This window comes from Misgurnus anguillicaudatus, chromosome 15 (genome assembly GCF_027580225.2).
Source record: "Misgurnus anguillicaudatus chromosome 15, ASM2758022v2, whole genome shotgun sequence".
Classification (NCBI taxonomy): Eukaryota; Metazoa; Chordata; class Actinopteri; order Cypriniformes; family Cobitidae; genus Misgurnus; species Misgurnus anguillicaudatus.
In genome coordinates, this window is record NC_073351.2 from 28,478,689 (window position 1) to 28,501,432 (window position 22,744).

The 22,744-nt window shown below is 38.2% G+C and overlaps 1 protein-coding gene across 1 annotated transcript in view; it reads right to left on the reverse strand.

The window, feature by feature from the left end:
- Positions 1-22,744, reverse strand: part of tmtc2b (transmembrane O-mannosyltransferase targeting cadherins 2b) — a 137,567-nt gene that overhangs the window by 113,512 nt on the left and 1,311 nt on the right. The window lies entirely within an intron of this gene.

The window sequence follows — 22,744 nt, forward strand, 5'->3', positions numbered from 1 at the left end:
GTAGACCAAAACTTTCAATCACCTGTCTGAACCCGTCTATCTCAATGTCATCCAAAGGTCAAGCGCTGTCACTCAACATCGTAATTATTCTTATCTCAGAAGAACAATAAATGCAGACGCCAGCCAGTAGCAACCTACCATCTAATCTACTAGATTGCTCTACCAGAACCTTAAGAGTGAGCTAAAGGTCTCGACTCATTAAAAACACATATATGTTCCAAGATCCAACTACATTTTCAGCAATACGGCCTATTACCCCTGATACTCGGTGTACAAGTATGAAATGATGCCAAACAGTGGTGAAAAGAAAAGAGGAAGATTGCAATTGAAGAACTCAAACAGTGAGGAGGGAATTTGAGGAGAAGATGTAGGACACTCATGACAGTTCATGTTCATCTCTCACAGCTGGAAATGCTTGTCCGTGTTAATAAATTCGATAGCTCTTCTCAATCCAGCCCTGGAGAGAGACGAATTGGCCTTTGGTGGAATCGTATGAATGCTTTGTTTCTCTCACTACAGCTTAGAGACGTCCGAAGAAAGCCGACACTACGACAGCTTAGGGACGACCAAGGAAAGCCGACACTAACATAATATAAAATGTAGCAATGCTGCTTTTTCTACAGTATCAGCAAGATCGACTCAATTCGGTATGTGAGTGCTGTCACCACAATGTCAGAAAAATGGACAAAAAAATGGCATCTTGGTCACTACAAGTACCCTTTAAGGTCCTAATATGTACCATTTAGGTACAGATGTGTATATTTTTGGTACCAATATGTACCTCTTTGATGTACTAATATTAACTCTTTAGGGACAAAGGTGTACCTTTTGAAAGGGTACCATTCCAGCTAGGGACCATTTTTTTCTGACAATGCATGGACAAGTTAAATGCAATATAGGGATGCTCCGATCGATCGGCCGATAATGCTTGCTATGCTTCTCCATGAATTATGGTGAAATGCCGCTACATCCAAAAGCCAGGGGGCGCTCTCGTGCAGAAACTCAAAATGCGCTGTAGATGAAAAACAATACACACGCAGCTATGGTGACACGCAGCTCCAGGAAATGGCTGTAGGAAATATTTATATTGCTGTTCTTTAAACCTTTTCAGGTATTTTCATGATAATAAAGAATATGTATAACAATTATGTTTGACGAGTGTTGTTTTTTCAAATGCATGTTATAAACGATTCAAACTAACAGTGATTTCAGATCAATAAGGACTTACTGATCAAAAGCCGTAGTACATGAAATAGCTGGGATTAAGATCGGCTGTCCGATTCAGAATAGTGATCGGCCACGTATTTTTATTGCAGATCGGCATTGATCGGAGCATCTCTAATGCAATAAAATGTTGTGTGCCTATTGTGTTTTCCGCTGTGTTTTTTTTTACTAATAATCTACTTAAATATACATTTTAAGGTTTTGAAAACATTTTAAAGTACACACTTAAGCCTTTAAATAAAGAATGACTAATATATGCTGGTGGTATCATAATAAAGGATACATTTAAGGGTGCAAAACGATTAATCGTGACTAATCGTTTGCAGAATAAAAGTTTCTGTTTACATCACATATGCGTGCGTACTGCGAATAATAATTATGCATATATATAAATACACACACATGCATGTATAATTTTTAATAATTTTTTATATATAAGTATTTATAATTATATATAATATAAATTATATATTAATATAAAAATATATATAAACATGTACAAATTTCTTAAATATATACTATCTGTGTGTATTTATATATACATAATTATTATACACAGTACACACACATGTGATGTAAACAAAAACTTTTATTCTGCAAACGATTAGTCGCGATTAATCGTTTTGCTGCCTTAAATAAATGATTAGTTTTAGCATTATGGCAACCGTACTACAGCTAGTGAACCATAAAATACAGACCGATAACACTTTTTATATTAAAAACCACACAACATTGTTGTTGTATTCACAAAACTTGCATTACATAGAGTTTAGGCAAGTGTGCTTTCTTAGCATTATTTAAACATTAGTTTTGTGCTATATATATAGCTCAAGGCACCAGTTGTTTTAACAAAAATCCCCCTGTAAACTACCTTATTACACATGTCTTCAAGTCACATTCTTGCCTAAATGCAACATCATTACACAAAAGGTTTCAGTTATAGCTTGGCTTGTTTTAACAGGAAGCCTTTAGCGATGATAATCAGGATGTTTTTGTGCTGTTTTGTTCCCTCATAAACACAATTTTAGAAAGGTAAACCCTGCGTGGTGTGCGAGTGTAAGAATCACTCGAGAGGTTTAGAGTTTTCTCGATTCCAGGCACGGTGCCTCAATGGGGATTTAACTCTTAATCGGGTTTATTGCGAGAAACTGATCCAGTAACAGCTGTCGATCCGGACCGCGCTCATTCAAGTACTTCAGTGGCTACCGCTTGAAAACAATACCTCCAAATTTGTTTAAATAAATGCTGTTGTCATCACACTACTGGAACTAATAAATACTAATAACTACTTTATGTTGAGTATCAAGTATAAAGCCTACATTTATTGCCATGCAGGTATAATCATGGTTTTCATTATAAAACGAGTGAATCTGTTAGGCTACATGGCCTATTACCTCATAGCAAATCAGGCTTCCTGGAGCAGACGGCAAGTAGCTCATTCAGGACCGCTCCCAGGAGAAACGCATCCCGGCCAGCGGATGATTAAAGCTATTTAAATAGAGCTGAACTTGTGATGTTAACCAACGACAACCACCGCAGGAACTGAAAATGAAACCGTGAGCCTCAGTGGGTTCTGAGGTTATAGATTTCACTGGGAGCTGCGATCCTTCCTCTATAAATCAGATACGGTTTAAGTAAGACAAATAACTCTGAGTGCTCTTGATGCTACACAGAAACACTCCAATTTAACACAACATACTTCAAATTGACTGGAATGGCGACGAGCGACCAAGCTTGGGCTAAAAAAACGTGCTAACAACTGGAAAAACCTGCAAATGACCAGGCAGTGTTTAGACGTTACACGTTTGTATTCTTTATAAATGTAAATATCGTTTTCATTCCAAAAAGTTTGTATTTTTTGAAAATGTATTGTTTTCATACAAAGCAAAAACATTGCTCACCGACTTCCCAGATGAACTAGACAAAAACAGATCGTTTGCGTAAAGAAAATAAAGCCTTTATTAAAGAACACCTATTTCATTGCTAAAAACGTTATTTTGTGTATTTGGTATAATAAACGTATTTTCCACATACTGTAAATTTTTGTAGCTCCAGATGTCACTCTCATCCTGAAACGTACAGATTTGAAAAGCTCTGTGTCCCTGATTGCCAGCTAATCTGTACTTTGTGATTGGCCTGAATACCTCTGACGTCAGCAGGACACGTGATGCTCCTTACCATGTTTGAAAGATTCGGTTGCTAACAGGAGTTAACTTACAGGCTGTAAGTCCGAAGTGGGAGGAATTATGATAATGTCGGTCTTGTCTACACCACCAATCCCAGGAAGTAAACTGTTGCCTACAATCTGTGTGTTTGTTTTAATTTGGAGATGATAACTCGCATCATCGTTTACTTTGGGGTATGCAGTGATGGTAATAACAGCGTTAGAAATAAACGACGTTACTAACGGCGTTATTTGTTTCAGTAACGAGTAATCAAATAAATTACTGTTTCCCCCGTTATAATGCCGTTAACGTTACTGACAATAAATGCTGCGCGTTACTATAATTAATCTCACTAAAGCAATTTTCACCAGGGTAGGTTCTCACATCCAGACAGTCAATGTTTTTCACTAGTGTGTGTGTGTGTGTGTGTGTGTGTGTGTGTGTGTGTGTGTGTGTGTGTGTGTGTGTGTGTGTGTGTGTTGGGGACTGAGAGACACATAACTGATGATGATTGGTGTGTGTGTTTTAAAGGGGGTGGGACAACCACATAACCAATGATGATTGGCTTAATTTCAATGGTTAGCCAACCAGAGGCAGGCAGAGTTCATACACAAACACATGCACAGTCCGAGAAGTTCAGTGCCGTGTTGCCAACTTGGTGACTTTGTTGCTAGATTTAACAACTTTCTGAACCCCTTTAGCGACTTTATTTTAAAAAATCGTCAAGGACAAATCTAGCAATCTTTTCTGGCGTGGTTGGAGACTGACGCGCGAGCATGTATCGCTCTCTCTCCTCAACGAGCAGCGGGTGATGCTGCTAGCCACTCACAGGCAACCCCGGTCCTCGCGATGCAGTCCGTCCGAGTCCCACACACCCGAAACGACAGAGCGATGACAAGTACAACAAACTCAAAGGTATAGCAGTCGCAAACACAAAGTATAATAAGCACTATTTTTCCATCGTTGAGGTGAAACGCAATAATGTTTATGTAATGTGCAACTTATGTAGAGTAAGAAAGAGCCTCTTCGCTTCTGTAATTCTGATCTAATAAAGCACCCCACAACAGCACATGCTGCCACAAAATTAGTAATTTCTCTTTAGTGTCTAATTCATTCATTTAACAAATTTTATATTGGGGGCCTCCAAGTTATTTGAAATATTTGAACTTTTTTTAAGTAACGCAATAGTTACTTTGCCTGGTAATTAGTTACTTTTATAATGATGTAACACAGTTACTAACTCAGTCACTATTTTTGAGAAGTAACTAGTAACTATAACTAATTACTTTTTTAAAGTAATGTTGCCAAAACACTGGGGGTATGTACCTTTTGCATATTGTTAACATGTACTAATACACACTTAAACACCAAAGGAAATTTTAAAACATGAATCGAACTATAGGTGCTCTTTAAAAATTATTACAATTTCGCATTTTTACGTTTAACCGCATTATTTCCTAAATTCTTGTTACTTAAATAATCCTGTCTGGAAACTTAAATAAAAAATCTTAAAATGGCTTAATTTTAATTGACCAACAATACAATTGAAAACCTTAACGCAAGATTATGTAACGAAAATATATAATTGCTACACGCAATTGGTTATATCCCAAACCTCTGTATTCAATTTTTTTTTTCAATTCAATTTTATTTATATAGCCCTTTTCACAATTGGTAATTGTTTAAAGCAGCTTTACATTAATAGAATCAAGGAAAAACACAGAAAAATCGACAGATAGCATAACATAATACAGATATCATAAGTAGCAGAATTTGCTGCAGCTATGAATCAACATTATAAGCGAGCGTATTACTAATGTAACGTGTATAGAAGAGCGTGCTAAGTTGAGCCAATGAAGGCTGGTTGAAAAACCCCTTAGGAGAAAATTCCCACCCCTAGAAATAACCCCGGTCTCTCATTTGTTTTTTCTGTCTGCAAATTCTTACAGTCAGGATATTTTAAATTCTTAATACCTTAAGCACAAGCGATAGTAGCATTAGTGCCTCCCTAAGCAAGCACTACTAATTCCAGTTGAATGCACTGACTGACAAGACTTGGAATGAGGTGGCTTAAAATAACATCTCTGACAAAAGTAACAAGTCTGTGTAATGTCCGAGCCTGTGTGAGGCATTGTAATTCAAGGAAACCTTTAAGACATCCTAATTTCCTTTATAAACTCAATTCACTGCCTGCAGTCCCAGCAAGTGCTAAAAAAAACACTTGATGACATCAACAGAAGATGCCGCGGATGCAACTGGGAAAGCTGAAGAATTCAAGGGTCGCCATGATGTGGTAGGACAGAAGCCTCTTGGTTCTCAAGCACCGCTTATAAGCACGAGCATCGCTAAGCAACGGCTGATGGAAAATCTCCTCTCGCTCTTTCGATCGCAAAGTGGTCTTTCACTGCATGACAAAACCTGTTTTTTGGCTAATTGTCCTTTGAAACTGGAAGCAAGATGTGATTGCATTTCTTTCTAAGCTTGTGATTACCGGCCATCTCTGCCTTTTCTCATGTCAAGCCATTAGTGTGCAATTAAAGACAAATTTTACCGGCAAACATTTGGGGGCAGGAGCCTGCCAATTCATCTTACTACAGACATCCAGTATTCATCACAGAGACAATTAACACACTCACACGCATACACAAACCGTTCCTCAGACGCAGCCTGCAGGAATGATGTCTTTCCCAGACGCATTACGTTTGTGTGTCATTCAGGGTCTGAAATGAGATGCTATAGGCAACAGACAATGTCATTTGATGGCACTTTGCAAGCCAGGCATGCATCTAAATCGTCTACTTCTGCAGATGTTCATCAATACCTAAGACTGGTTGTCTATGCAACGGGTTGCTACGTTACATGATGTAAGATGACAACATGAAATGCTTTGGGTTGTAATATGAGTAAATTAAAGAAGACACCCTGTCAATATGAGCTTTTGCTTTCTAAGTTTGACTGTTTCTGTATTAGATGTTTGAAAAAATTTGCTTCCTGAGGTTCAGGAACATGAGCATGTTTAGTGGTAAACAGATATTACACATGACAGGCCAACACAAAGGAGCCTACAGAAAGTTAAGAAGACGCCTCAAGGTTTTTAGCGACATTTTGCTTTGAAGATGACACCTCTTTGATTTACAACTTCCTTATTAGCATGCATTTGTTCCCAGCCAATTCAAGACCTCATTTCTTTAGTTCTCTATTTTTTTAAGATACTCAATTTAATATTGTTATTTAAAGGAAAACACCACCGCTTTCCAATATTTTACTATGTTCTTACCTCAACTTGGATGAATTAATACATACGTATTTTTTTTCATTGCGTGCACTTTTAATCTTTGTACAGCTCTTCTTAAATGTGTTAGCATTTAGCCTAGCCCCATTCATTCCTATGGCTCCAAACAAAAGGGTTTTTTTTGTGCCACTACACTTACTCGTGTAACTACTCATGTAACAGTCTTCCAATAGGGAAACCATGGAAGTGTTTGGTGGCTTCTAAATTCATTCTTGTTTGGATCCTAATGAATGAATGGGGCTAGGCTAAATGCTAACACATTCTTTAAAAGTTTTAGCTTTTTAAAAGATTAAAAGTGCACGCATTGAAAAAGATAGGTATGTATTAATTAGTCTAAGTTGAGATAAGAACATAATAAAATATTGAAAAACTGTGGTGTTTTCCTTTAAGTAGTTGTTTAAAGAATTAGTATCGTTCACAAATGCAGCTCCAAGAAATGCCTATAGACTGTTTAAAGGAAAACACCACCGTTTTCAATATTTTACTATGTTCTTACCTCAACTTAGACAAATTAATACATACCTCTCTTTATTCAATGCGTGCACTTAATCTTTGTACAGCGCGTCGTGAATGTGTTAACATTTAGCCTAGTCCCACTCATTCCTTAGGATCCGAACAGAGATGAATTTAACACTTGTTTTCCCTATTTAAAGACTGTTGCATGAGTACTTATACGAGTAAGTAGGGTGGCACAAAATAAAACGTGGCAATTTAAGAGGATATTGTATGGCGGATGAGCACTTAGTTTGCAGCACTTCGACCTTGGCGCGCAGTAACATCATAACTCCTGACTACTCCCCCTCTTGTTCAAACTTCCGTAAATATTACTGCACCCGAGGTCGAAGTGCTGCACACTAAGTGCTCTTCCACCATACAATATCCGCTTAAATCGCCACGTTTTATTTTGTGCCATTATACTTACTCGTGTAACTACTCATGTTCAGTAGCAAATATTATTAGATGCCTTAAAGTACAGCAGGAACTGTAGCCAGCCTGTCAGAAGATGTGCATTCTCTCATAACCCTAATATCCTTTGAGACCCAAAAATAAACCTCGATTAACTCCCCTACCCAGAAAAGGAAGTGGCTACTCTGTCTGACATCCTAATGGACATACTAAACTCGGCATAAGTGAAGGACAACTTCCCATAGTTCAGTCAGAAGATCGATGCTCTGTCACAAACACAACACACAAAAGCATTTATTTATCCGGCAAACGTCTGATTCATTTTTTCCCAATAGGCCATTATGAACACAACTTTCCATTTTTACTATTATTTGCGTGTGACTGTTGGCAGGCAAAATTGACACAAGTTTATTGTTTAGCGTAAAACAGCTCAGAGTCTGAAATAGCATTATTTCAACCAGCGGAAAAAAGATAAACAATAAAAAGCACATAACCATATTAAGATTATAGTGCATTTAGGATTTCAGTAAAATAAATAAATGCAACTTCTAAACATGGAATTGGAAATGCTTTCCATGTCTTTGCTTGTGTTGATGTCAAATGATTTTAGCGCTTATTTTTTCTTGGACACTTTGGAAAAGCCAAAATTGGTATGACGTCAGGCAAGTAGTATAACATCCTAAACCTCTTATCTTAGAAAACCCTACAACCCAGTCTATTGGGTAGACGCCCAATTAAAAAATATCTTAAAGCAAAAACCAGTCGAAACACTGACATAAACAACAAAACTGCATTTTCCATCCACTCCGATGCTGATGTAAGATCTACAGATGTTTTTAAATGAGTGCGCTATGGTGATGACAGAAGGGACGACTTGGACGAAGAACAACATGAACGTTGGTCCAAAGCGATGACTCAGCCTCCAAGTGTCTCTAACGCGAGTTCTTGATGTTCTCCACAATCACTCAAAGCAGAATCTGAGAGAAGACACAACAAATACTGCTGGCTTTCATTTCTGCCTGGTCTCACTTTTCTGCTGAAATGGCAAAAAATATGCATAGGCATCTAAGAACAGGCAGCATAATTCTCTTCAGAGAAACATATCACAGATCTGTGACGGTTCTGGGTTGAAAAAGTGTGATATCTGATGTTAGAGACAGGAAGCTAATGGCAAACAGTGATAATTTCTTTAAGGGCTTTGAGGTGTCCACCACGGGGCCAATTAACAGCTTACAGTGCCGCAGTGATAGACACCACCTGCAGACATGTCATGTAAGGGCAAGGGATGAACACAAATATTTTTTCTTTATATTTCATCTTTCCTTTCTGCTGTTTTCTGCTAGTTCTCAAGACTAAAACTGCACTTGTTTAACTGCATAACTACACCTGTTAGTTCAGCTTATAATTTTTATGCAATGTAAATGACAGATTATACTTTTTGATCAATCTATCTCTGTAAATTTCAAGCTTTTATAGATTTACAGAGCATTCATGCTGCACTTTCATTATTTCCAAATCTGGCATCCGGAGTTCGAACTCACTTTTAAAAGAGCAGCCAAATGTCTTTCGTGTTTCAAATACAAAAATCTCATCGGAAAAAAAATCATACGAAATTGGGAAAACGTGCCAGAAATGTCATTTTGGGTAAACTATTCCTTTAAACAAATCAAAACAAATTACACTGTCAGTAAAATAAATACCGTAAGCAATCATCTATTAGGAAACTAGTTTAGCTGTATAAGTCTGTGCTAATCACACCATACAGATCATCTTCTAAAGCCTTTATTTCTACACACCAGAATCTAATCCTCCTACAGGCCTGATCTTTGTAACTAACCCATTGGGCACAGCACATCTGGTGTGATCTCAGATCTGGAAAGCCGACAGCTCATATGCCCCAGTTTGCTTACACAAGGCTGGCAAAGTCATCACTGGGCAGCGAAGTCTGCCGCAGGATTCCTGAAGTGAAAGTAAACTTGCTGATACGATCGGTGTGGAGAAAGTGCTGTGGAATGAACCCCTTCGAGAAATACAGGCTTGACTGAGTACAAGCCAAACACAACTGCATTTGTTGACTTTGCATAAATACATTACAAGATTTACGCAAATGTTTAAAGATCGGTAAAAGGAAATATTTGTTGGGTGAATTCAAGTTTTGGTTTCCATTTAACAGTAGCATGCACACTTGCTGTGCCCACTTTAAGTGTTGAAAATGTATACGGTTCATGGTTTGATGCAATACAGTCATGCCACAATGAACCCATGACCTTGCAGGCACAATGCCCTACCAGTTAAAATGTAGTAACTAGTGTAGTAAGATATATTAAAATGTGCTAAATGTGCATATTATAAAATGCATATCGCAATGGTTTGCAATAACTTACATGCAGTCAAAGTTTTAGGTCAATGCAGATAGCAGTTAAAGGGACATTCCACTTTTTTTGAAAATATGCTAATTTTCCAGCTTCCCTAGGGTTAAACATTTGATTCTTACCGTTTTGGAATCCATTCAGCTGATCTCCGGGTCTGGCGCTAGCACTTTTAGCATAGCTTAGCACAATTCATTAAATCTGATTAGACAATTAGCATCGTGCTAAAATATAACCAAAGAGTTTTGATATTTTTCCTATTTAAAACTTGACTCTTCTGTAGTTACATCGTGTACTAAGACCGACGGAATATTAAAAGTTGCGATTTTCTAGGCAGATGGCTAGGAACTAAACTCTCATTCTGGCGTAATAATCAAGGACTTAATTATGTAACAGGATGTAACATGGCTGCAGCAGGCGTAGTGATATTGCGCACTGCCCCAAAGTAGCCCCCTTGGTTACTTTTAATAGCAGGGGAATATTTTCGGGCAGTGCGTAATATCACTACGCATGTAGCCATGTTACAGCAGCAAAGTCCTTGATTATTACGCCACTTTGAGAGTATAGTCCTAGCCATATCTAGCCTAGAAAATCTCAACTTTTAATTTTCCGTCGGTCTTAGTACACGTTGTAACTACAGAAGAGTCAAGTTTCAAATAGGAAAAATATTGAAACTCTTTGGTTATTTTTTGTGCGATGCTAATGGTCTAATCAGATTCATTGGATTGTGCTAAGCTATGCTAAATGTGCTAGCACCAGACCCGGAGATCAGCTGAATGGATTCCAAAATGGTAGGAAATCAAATGTTCAACTCTAGGGGAGCTGGAAAATGAGCATTTTTTTTAAGTGGAATGTCCCTTTAAACTGGTGAGAAAGAGAGTGATGCTTTTTTTCCCAAAAAATGTTGGTTATATAATTTTCAGTTTTTTTTCCAGAAATTGTATTATTATTTAAATTGATTTTAGAAACTTAAAGCATTATTATATTGCATATTTAATAAACCATTGCTTACTTTATTTTCAATATTGTGCAGCCAGTATCTATCCATCCATCCATCTATAACCAATATTAATAAATGTATACACACTTGCAGCCTGGCTACAAAGTCACTGACAAAATAAGCCTTACATAAATCTAACTGTCTTCTAAACAGATGAAGCATGCAATCATAAAAAACGCCATTAGCGTTTAGTACGTCTTGTCTGTTCCAACCCGTATCCTCTCATACCACTGACAAGATTGTTTCTGACAGGTTGGTACACAAACGGCACAGGACGTGTCCCATGCTCTAAATGAAAGTTTCTTTTGTTTATCTTAGCCAACACAACAAAGGCTTATTTCTCATCAGCGAGTGCACAAAATAGAGAGATCACACAGCTCTCCACAAGGCACAAAAGCTCCCTGGCCAGATCATATCCCATCATCCTCTGCAAAAACAGAGGCTGCCCAGAACACCCTAGAAGACAGCCTTGAAAAAGAGACTTGCTTTATTTTTTAAGTGCACTATAGCATCCTCTTTAAATGCAAGCACCAGGGGGGTTTTGTGCTTCAAATGGATCAAGCTCTTTACTGACACGATCCACAGGGCACCGTTAATCCCATTACAATGAAGGCAGGCCAGCCGGCACAGGACGGGAATATGGTATTAGATCCGTGAAGGAACATTAGTCCTAAATCAAAGTTCCTGTCTGTAGTGAAATGGAAGAGAACGATGTGAGCCCTGTGTGTAATCATCAAGCCGTAATGTTACACCAAATTTTTGTTCAGTGGCTTCCTTCCAAATATCCCCTTAAGCATGAGCGGACAGTGCGCACACACACTACTGAAATTCATCCATCTGTCGGTGCACCCAAGTTTTTCTGCTACGAGCTTCTCATATGCTCTAATATCAAACCCAAAGGGTTTGTAGGACCAAAGTGTGAACAGCGATACAGTAAGATTTGCAGGGTCGTGAAGTGAAATAATTCTATTGGAATTACTAATGTGATTAACCCAATAATTGACTCCTCCTCCTCCCTAAGCCCCTTTAAAAAGGTTACCAACCAATCCCACAACTGTTGCCATTTGGCATATTATTAGGCAAGCTTTAATCTTTTATTACAAAAAATCAGTAGGCTAAAACACTATAGGGCGGTTTCCAAGACAGGACTTATCCTTGTCCAAAACTAAAACATATATCGAAATGTAAAAACACCTTGCAGTGACATATCTTAACTTATATCAGTGCTATTGTTTTTTTGTAAGGTTTGTTTGTAAAAACGATGTTAATGCCATAATGTAATTAAGGCCTAGTCTTGGATTAATCCAAACCCTGTCCGGAAAACTGCCCTTATGGGTTAAGTAAATTATTGTTAATAAATTGATCAATTCATTTACATATATTCATGCACAGTACTGGTCAAAAGTGATGTCCGAGAGGGAAATATTTAAAATAATGCATCAAATTATCAAAATATGAGGTGTACTGTACAAAGCAGACAAAACACAAAACTTTTTAGGTATGTATTAAACAAAATTATTTGGCAAAAAGGCAAACCACAGGGAAAAAGATTAGGGATTTTTTTTCCCGAATACACAAAAAAATGCATAGAAAAAAATAGTGCTCCCTCACGATTAGTCGCGACTTATCGTTTGCAGAATAAAAGTTTTTGTTTACATAATATATGTGTGTATACAGTGTATAATAATTATGTTTATATAAATACACACACATACATGTATAATTTTTTATACACATACATATATAATTAAGAAAAAAAATATTTATATAATATTTATATTTATATATAATATAGATTATATATAAATATAAACGTGTATACACATGCAAATGTTTCTTAATTATATACATGCATGTGTATGTGTGTATTTATACGTAATTATTATACACAGTACACCCACATATATTATGTAAACAAAAACTTTTATTTTGCAAACGTGAGGCAGCACTAAAAAAATAAGCTCATTGATAATAAAGCATGCATGCAGTATAATTGTATCTGTTATCATTTTTTGTCCTGTAATATTTTGTAGTCACTGGCTGTCCCGGGCTTATGTCTTTGCAAACTTTGCACATTCGTGTAATTTGTAATTTTTCTCAAAACTGAGCTTCATGTCACACACAAATTTTATTTTTTAAATGCATCTTTAATAAAATATTTCAATAAAGACTGAAGATGTCAATAGTTTGAGGTCTTAAATGTTTAGGATACATTTCATCACCACGTGCGTGTTCCCTGGGATTCAACCCCTTGACCTCTGCCAACGCCATGCTTTACCAAACAAGCTACAGGAACAAATCCGGACAAATAATCTGTTAGTTTTAATTAAACGACAGTCATGAGTACGCACGCAGTGAGCTCGTAGATGCAGCCATGCATTCCAACTGCGTGCCCGCTAAAGTTAATCTCCGCTGCTGTCCGCTACTGTGCAGTAAACCTGCTGTACATATGGCCTTCTTCTTTCAGCCCTGATTATAGCCTGTCCAAGCCCAGATGATTTACAGGTCCAGGAAGGCCATCAACTGTGAACAGCAGACCATTTTCCAGCCCCACGGTCAGCGATGGGTCAGGCCACACAGGCCTGGAGTTCATTTCGCCCCACGCATCACAAATGACAGTCATCTGCCCTGGCAATAGCAGGGGGAAAAGTACTCTCTCTGAGAGCCAATAGGATGGGACGAAGGCCATCCGATCTCTGCCTGCCCTGACAGCGCTGCGCTCTAGTAATCAAACCACAGGTGGTCCGGGTGGAAAGACCCCCTTTGCTTAACAAGAAGATTGAGCGAACGTCCGCTTGGTCCCAATCCTGAGATTTTGGTCTAGACGCCATCTGGACAATGGACATGACTATCAAGAGGCATCTGCATTATTTTCTATAAAGCATTTTTAGACGTGATTAAAAAACAATAAACCTACATATGGAGCCATTATGTAAATCAGTTCAAATCTTACTTGTGGGCTTGGGAATCGAACTGGCGACTTTTGAGATACAAGACAGATTCTATCCACAAGGACATGACTGCCCCTCCCACTCAAGTTTGGATCACAGGGCTGTTGCATTGCCAATACCCATCACTAATGATCAGAAAACTAATTATTATCTGCACAGGCATTGCTATGACACCAGAATGCTTTTATCGTTCTTTAAAGCTGTGTCACAGCAGGACTGCTGTAAATTGGTGAAAAGTTTGCTTTGAGGTTACAGCCTTGGGAAAAGTTAGATGGTAAGATAGTAAGACAGGAGACACTAAGAAACACACAAACGTTGACTATAGTGGAGCAGGTTGTGTTTAATAGTGTTTGCAGTTTGTCAGATGGCAGAGGTTAAACACGTCATAGAGAAATTACCGTCTTCCTTAAGGACAAAGCCACGTATACTTACTAAGCACATGCCGATATACTCCTCACTTAATCCAAAAACGCTGTCAACTGTCTATTTCAATCATCAGTCCCCTAAACGTTTGTGCTACGTGGCCGGAAAATATACATTTTGAAAAAATGTCAAAAAATTAAGATGTCTTGCAGGAATTGCAATCGTGTCTTGGAGCTAAAACCTATTTCACATCCGCAGGGTTACAGGTGGTTTTTATCCAGGGTTCAAATTAACAAAACTCTGGATGGAAAAACCTCCAACCTCTGCACAATGCACAACAGATCTTTTCCGGTTACACCGATTGGCTGGTGGGCGACTCACCAAGCCAATTTTTACCAGCTTTCCGACTCAAAAGTGCTCATTTTGGACTCTGATCTAAATCCCGCTGCAATGACAAACCACAGCCATGTTGTAATGAACTTCAAGCAAAAATATTTGTAATGCACTGAAAGTGAATGTGCTAAAAACAGCTGTTTTACAGACAGCCTTAACTAAAGGGCAAATGGCACAGGTTTTATTTTATAGCATTTCTACTCAAACCAAAGGTGAGGCAATACATTTCCCTCATTTCAGATGCGCTAAAAGTAGTGCTGCCGCGAATAGTCGACGTAGTCGACGTAATCGACGATGAAAATTTGTCGACGGCAATTTTTTTAGTCGAGGAGTCGCATATTTATTTTTTTTCCGTCTCAAACGGCCCACTGTAATTCTGTCTCATGTCTCAAATGGCTCAATGTAATTCACCTCCACACCAGTCTGTGCGCTGTGCGCGCCCTGCTGGTTAATCTGCTACGCTATCATCTTTTTTCCCTCTCCCCCTGCCTTCACTGCTTTAATTTTGAAAAATTGGCGGTGGCAGGCGAGTCTATGGAATTATGAGTCGGAAAGCTTCCGAAGTATGAAAGTATTTTAAGCCAAGTTGTGATAAAAGAGTGGTCTGTTACACCGTGCTAAACGTCGCTGGCTTATCACGGGAGCACAACGACAATGCACGAGCATCTCAAACGAAAACACTCGGGAGTTATTGACGATACACCCACAGAGAATAGGAAAACGTAAGTAACTGTTATATGATTATTAATGAAACGGCGAGCTAGTCAGTACTGTTTTATTAACTATTTTGAGAAGTATAATGACTCTGTCTTTGGATGTTAAAGGCTATCAGTGTTTGTTTGCTCGTGATTCCGCCACGGACTCAACACTGGACGCAACAAATAGATTTTTCATGATTCCCATTTACATTTTTATTTTACTATTTTAAACGGCTCAATTCATTGTTGCGAGTGTTCAGCGTGTCTCTCTCTCTCTCTCTCTCTCTCTCTCTATCACTCATGTTGCTTGCAGCGCCTCGACCGCGCGCGCCTCTCTCTTACGTGACAGTGAAAAGGTGGCAGTGTTTTTAATGTACTTTCTTTTTTGCGTAAACGTCAACATTCACAGATGTCTCTGACAAAGACGACTGATCGAGTTAACATGACTTGAAGAAAGATTAGCAGTAGTGTGAGTCTGTGTGCGAGCTTTCTCCCTCCCTATGATGCTGTATGACGTGTTCTGTAGTCTATGTAACAACAACAGTGTATTCTCTTATATTTCTGAATTTGCACCGAATTGTCTGCGCTATATCACTCGCATTTAAAATCAAGAAATGGCTCAAAACACAACAACAATTATGAGAAGAGCAACAGCAATAAAGCTACAATGTAAATGTATGGTGATTTTTGCATATCTAAATCAGGATTTTAGCAGCAGTTAAAGGAACAGCTGGTTGGATAAAAACGAGGTGATGGGTCATGTTTAGTCACTATTTTATAGGCTACAACAGATCAGATAATATGTAAAATAGCATTCAGTTGTGTTAAAATGCAATATAAGATCAAAGAGTAGAAGTGAAACATTTCATATTTCTGTTAAGCATCTACTTTGCACTGGAAGTTTTTATTATTATTTATATTGTTTACATTGTAATTTTTTATTTGGTAACATTTAAGTTATTCATATTGTTTATGACACCGGTGGGTTCAAAATAAAATGGACACAATGAAATAACAAACACTTGAGGTTTTTTTTATTAGTCGTTTAGAATAGTCGACTATTCGAAAAATTAGTCAAAAGATTAGTCGTTAGAAAATTAGTCGTTAGTGGCAGCACTAGCTAAAAGACTCCCTGAAGTTATATGACTTAACCCAGAGCTTAAAATGTCTTGCATTTGCAGGCCACTGGCGCACACCCGGTGTGGATCTGAACTGTCTATATAAAATTTATGAGCTTCATTTTTAGTCTTAGCCCAAAAACCTGATGAAAGCTCTAAGTGTAGAAGGCTGACTCACATATTGTACAAAATCATTTACGAGACTCAAAGGAAAACACATTGCAACAATTAATACGATGCAGAAAACAGAATGCGAATGCAAGCTCTCTATAGCGTTTGTATGAAGTGCAAACATAGCACGGTAGACCGCAATATGCAAACGATCTCACAAGGGACTCAATGTCAAAACTATTGTCATCTGGAATACTGACGTCTACGTCTCAGTACTGCAAACAACTCCCCATGATTCCTCCTCAAACAAACATACAGATAAAACACCCACAATGCTTTGCAAATGCGACCATCTGGACAGAGCTTTTGGAGGATTACAAGGGGGCCGTGGAGGGGTGGTTGCGAGCCATAAGAGCTAGAGACACACAATTTTTTTCTCTGGGATAATTACAGGCTACCGCTGAGATGGACTGATTTCGGAGAAAGATGCTCCCAGTCCGGGTTGCCGCCCTTGGTTCTCGACATCACCACGGATCCAAAGTGTGTGGTCGGTTCCACAGGGTGGACACTCCAGTAGCGCCTATAGGGAACGGAGCCAGACAGCACCACAAAACCCAAACCAACAGCACAGGCTATTTAAAGCACACAGCAGCTCATCCCTGCAGCCTCAGCTAAACTGACTTGGAAACTAAACTGCCAGCAGAACCGCTCGGAAAACTGCCTAATGGAGAAAAGTCGGTGGAGAAGTTCTGGTGATCATAAACGACAAATGTCAAAATTATTTAATTTACAAGAAATCAATAACAAATGTGTTCCTGTATAGCTCAGTTGTAGAGCATTGCGTTTGCAGCGCAAAAGGTCATGGGTTTGAACCGAGGGAACACACAAGCTGATAAAAAAATGTATAGCTTGTAATGCACTGTAAGTCGCTTTGGATAAAAACATCTGCCTAATGCATAAACAGTAGCGGAATGGCAATAGGGAGAGTTGGGACCTTTCCCGGTCTGATAATAGTTATACAGTGCGATTTTATTACTGTAGCAACACCGTCTGATGTGCGGCCGCTTCCCGCTGGTCAAACTGTGCAGCTTCTCTGCTCAACAAAGTATATATATAAGTGCTCGTTCGGCAGGTCCAACCATGTCCAGGACTTTCAAAAATACGGGGATCAGTGAGCGGTCCCTCCCCAAATGGCATAGCCTGTCGGCCTTTGATGTAAAAAGCCGCCGAACACCTGTTTATTGCAGTATACGCGGTCGGATCCGAGTGCACTGCAGCGTGTTATATACTCAAGTATTCAACGGCAATAAACGTCTCACGTGACAATAAATATCCTCACAACATTATTACTTCTCAAAACTTTAAGCCAAAAGTTTATTTCAAAGCTGTATTCTTACAGTTATTCAAAGATGCACACATTATTCCGCATATGATTTGAAAATTAGACGAGAGTATTCATATAACGACAACGTCTCATGGCAATAAATGTACATAACTTAACATAAGAGCATAATGAAATTAATAAACAGAGAAGGAAGCAGGATTGAAATTAAATTGTATTATTATTATCGAAAAAACAGCAATATTACTGAAATAAACTCTGACGTAAATGCGGCAAACATGCTTTTAACCACACTAACAAGTCTAAATAAGCAATAACAGTGGAAAAAAACATTATTATCTCTCAAAACTTTATTTGACAAAAAATTATATTTAAAGGAAATATTCTTACACTTATTCAAAGATGCACACATTATTCCATTTATTACTTCCTGTTTATGAGCACGTTCAACCCTATGTTTTATTTATTTTTTGACAACCGAGAGCCGGTGGTCTACAAAATTTCCCGATAGATTTTTGGTCCCACTCCGCCCCTGTGCATAAATATATAAATTATAATAATATAATAAATGTATGCAAGCAATTGTTCATCTGTCGCCTAACATTTTCAATTGTAGCATCATTTAACAAGACAAACAGGGTGCGCAGGACTATTATTTTATTTTGGATTAGGACAAGATTACACAGACATTTTCTTTGGAATAACATTCATGACATATGACCAGGAATCTATATAAATGTAAAAAGGGCCAAATCTGAGTTTATGTTGATTACTGATGTCTGTTCTTATCATGCATGAAAAATCTATGTACTTTATTTTAATACGACAATCTGATAAGACGGTGAGAATATTAGTAACCAATACAAAAAATCTTCATTTTTTTATGAATTACGGATAAAACTATAAATCCTTTTAATAGTTTCTATAAATTCTATAATTCCTTAATAAAATAAAAAAATTATTTCATCTGATTATTTTCAGATAAAATACACAAGATTCTGAATCTATGTGATATAAGGTAAAATAAAATAGCATTTTATGAACTCATATATAAGTCCGAAAAAATGGTTAAAAATGGTCCCTAGCTGTCACTGGGGTGGTACCCGTTCAAAGAGTACACACTACACAGCTTTCATATTAGTACCTCAGAGGTACATATCGGTACATATTGATACAAAAACATTTTCTTAGTTCAAACAGTGCAGTCCTGTACAAAACTGCAAAACAAAAATAATTATGCTGCTTTAATCAATACTGTAAGCAAGCGTGAGAAAAAAAAACATGATCATAGCGTACAACAGTGCACTTTTTAATCCAGGCCAATTGAAATCCCAAAGTAAAAACTCACATCCTACACAACATTATTTCCAACGTAACATTCTTTTAAACTGTAAATACAGCACATTATCTAAGATTTATATGTATGCATTTGGCAGATGCTTTTGCCCAAAGCGATTTAGGGTGTAGATTTATCAATCTTTGTGTTCCCTGGGAATCAAACCCACAACTTTTGCTCTGCTAAAGCAATGCTCTACCAAGTGAGCTATACAGGAACCTTGCCAATAATGTGTCATACTTTTTTCAAGTATACGTCTAAGTGCTACTCGACATTGGAAAGAAGAACCAAAAATGGCCCTTTTACAAGCCATTCATCCAATTCAAATACACTTCCACTTCAAAATAGAGACTGTATGAACTTAAAATGGCAATGGGTTTGCCCTCAATTGCAGGTGAATGATGATGAAACCTCATGCGAGCTCATTTATCAGGCAGCTGGACAGGTTCATAGCAGGCCAAGGAGATGAGGCCGTAACTCTCATCTGGCATCTATTCACAGATTTTCCCATCTCTGGGTGCAGGGATTATGGCATGAGAGATATGAGGTTTACAAGTTATAGCTTCCACTCTGCGGTGCAGGTGTGATATGGAGACCCGGGACAGATACAAAGCTCCCGGTGGAGTAGGGATGGGCACGAGTACTTGATTGCTTAAGTAGGCCTACTCAAACATGGCATCGATGATCGATCACGAAAATGATGATCACGTAGGTTTATTTATTGTAGTTATGGCAGCATTTGGATGTCTGGTTAGCGTTACAAGCGCCTGTTGTAATAAAGGCTGGGTGCGTCACGTGTTTGACGTTGTGTTGAGTTACGCAGACCGGAGTATGACATCAGTAACATTAGCATGCATGATTCAAAAAATGAACTGAATAGTAACTGGACTGCATTTATATAGCGCTTTTTAACAGACCTATGGCCATCCAAAGCGCTTTACATATTGCCTCACATTCACCCATTCACTTACACATTCATACACCGATGGCGGTGTCAGCCATGCAAGGCGCCATCCAGCTCGTCGGGAGCAGCTGGGGTTAGGTGTCTTGCTCAAGGACACCTCAACACTTGGTCCGGTGGAGCCGGGGATTGAACCACCAACCTTCCAGTTCGTAGACAACCTACATGAACCACTGAGCCACTGCCGCCCCAAAAACAAACAGATAAGTCTGCGCACCCACGCCACGGCAACCCGCCGATCCCACGAGGCCGACCACACCTCACATCACTGAAGCACTTTCAGTACATAACTTAGTTGAAGTCTTGCATTTTGTGCAGATAGATGCACGTTGTATAATACATTTATGTTGTACATAAGGCTTAATATTATGTAGAGTGCGTCATATAAAAAAGCGCATCAGTTTGTGTTTATTAACCCTTTAGTTTCACTTCATCACGCAGCTTCACCCAGTCATAGTTTCTTCAAAATTCAGTTTTATTTAAGCATTTTTAATAAAAATATTTTCATTTTCACCATGACGCCCCTTTGATTGCCCCGCCCCCAGTTAATCAAGTACTCGTTCTTTAGACCTATGGATTAATCGAAATGAAAAAATTAGATAAATGCACATCCCTACCAGGTAGATCTGGGACAAACAGCACTAAAGTTTAGTTTACCAAGTGCCTAACAAAGTTATGGTTTGTCAAAATGGTGTACATGTTAAACTGTAAATAAAGGAAAATATTCCTGAAGTTTAGGAAGAAAGAATGTCCAAAAATGTAAGGCGTATTGCAGGGGAATATTTTAACTCTCAATACTATATAGTTTTTCTCTGGTCAATAATTCATATTGAATACTCTAGGGGAAACATGACTACATGCCATACAGCATTCTCAAGCACCCTCAACTATTTCAATTCAACAAAAAAATCACTATGAATGAGCTATGAATGTACCCACCAAAAGTCTAATGCACATCAATAAGAAACAAAGTTGGAATGACTGCAAACTTATTTAAAATATAAAGTACTGTAATAAAAACATTTACAAATACAAAGAACTGTTATATCAAAGACTCAATACAACATTGCCCTTCAGACATATGAAGTTGCTTTGTTTCTCACAGATGGTTTTAACAATGCATCATATATTCAGAAATAGCGATTTATATACAGCAGTGTAAGTCACCATTTAAAATCAATAGCTTTTTCTTCTTGCAAACTCTAAAAACAATAACTCTTCTTATAAACATCTCCCAGAGTCCCAACATGAAACAGTTGTTTAAAAAAAGAACAAAATGTCATGCTTGAACAGTAACTAAGCGATCCTGCATATAATGTAATGGAGATGTATAATTCATGCAGCCTTTGCCATCGAAATTTCACATTCTTCATTTTTTGGGGACCTTCTTAGCCAGCATTTTAAAGCGAATGTTTTGTACATTACTTTGCAATATATATGTGCAGAACTACTTTGCTAAGTGCTCGGTTTCCTGTCTCCGCATTAAAATCATAACCCCATTCCTCAACGCTCCAAAATCAAATGCCAACCTCCCGTTTTTAATAAAGCTGTTATATGACTATGGATATCTACCTCGATCCTCGCAAGCCTGTGGTTCAATAATAGGGGTCAGCGTGGTGATTTAAGAGACAGTTCTCGTTTGCACATGCAAGCAATATCTAAAAAAAGGCTTTTTCTTCCCACACCATGTCACATCTGCTCTTTTTCAATACAAATTAAAGGATAACTAGCACAGGGTGTGTAACCTTGCCCAGGACACTTGTTCTCCGCTTGTTACAGTTTCTGTGTGCCACCTATGCAGACACTGAGAGATAAAATGTCACTTCTGTTATAAATCTCGTCTGCTACTAATTACAGGCATGATGCAAATAAATACAGTAGCGGGCACTGCTTGAAAATCATGTCAGGCTGCATCTTCCACGAATGCGGCAATGTGCACAACAGGATTTATGGTCCAGCACATTTAATTATCCTTATTCACGGGGCACACACACATTTTTATTGACCCATGCGTTTTCATGACCTTTCCAGGAATAAACTGGAAATTCTCTATTCTGTAATAGGGAATGCACACATATATAAAAAATAAAATAATAGATAAAAAAAATTATATAATGAATTGTTTTAGAGCAACACATAGCTAGAATAATATTTACTATGCTGCCGACATTTATCATAACTCTTCAATCACTTTTGAAGATTTTATTGATTGACCACACTACTGAAAAATCCAACTAAGACCAGCATAAGCTGGTAGCTGGTTTTAGCTGGTTTAAGATGGTCCTCCCAGCCTGGCAAAGCTGGTGAGTCAGCTGGTGGACCAGCTTAAAAAGTGACCAAACACAGCTAGACCACCTTGCTTGTCCAGCAAAACCAGCTAAAGCCAAGCAGGGAGACCAGTGGATTTTTCAGCAGGGCATCGACTTCTGCAGCTCATCAAATCACAATTTAAATATCCCAATATTCACAGGCTTTCCATGGCCAGTGCCAGCATAATATCCCATAATCTCACAAG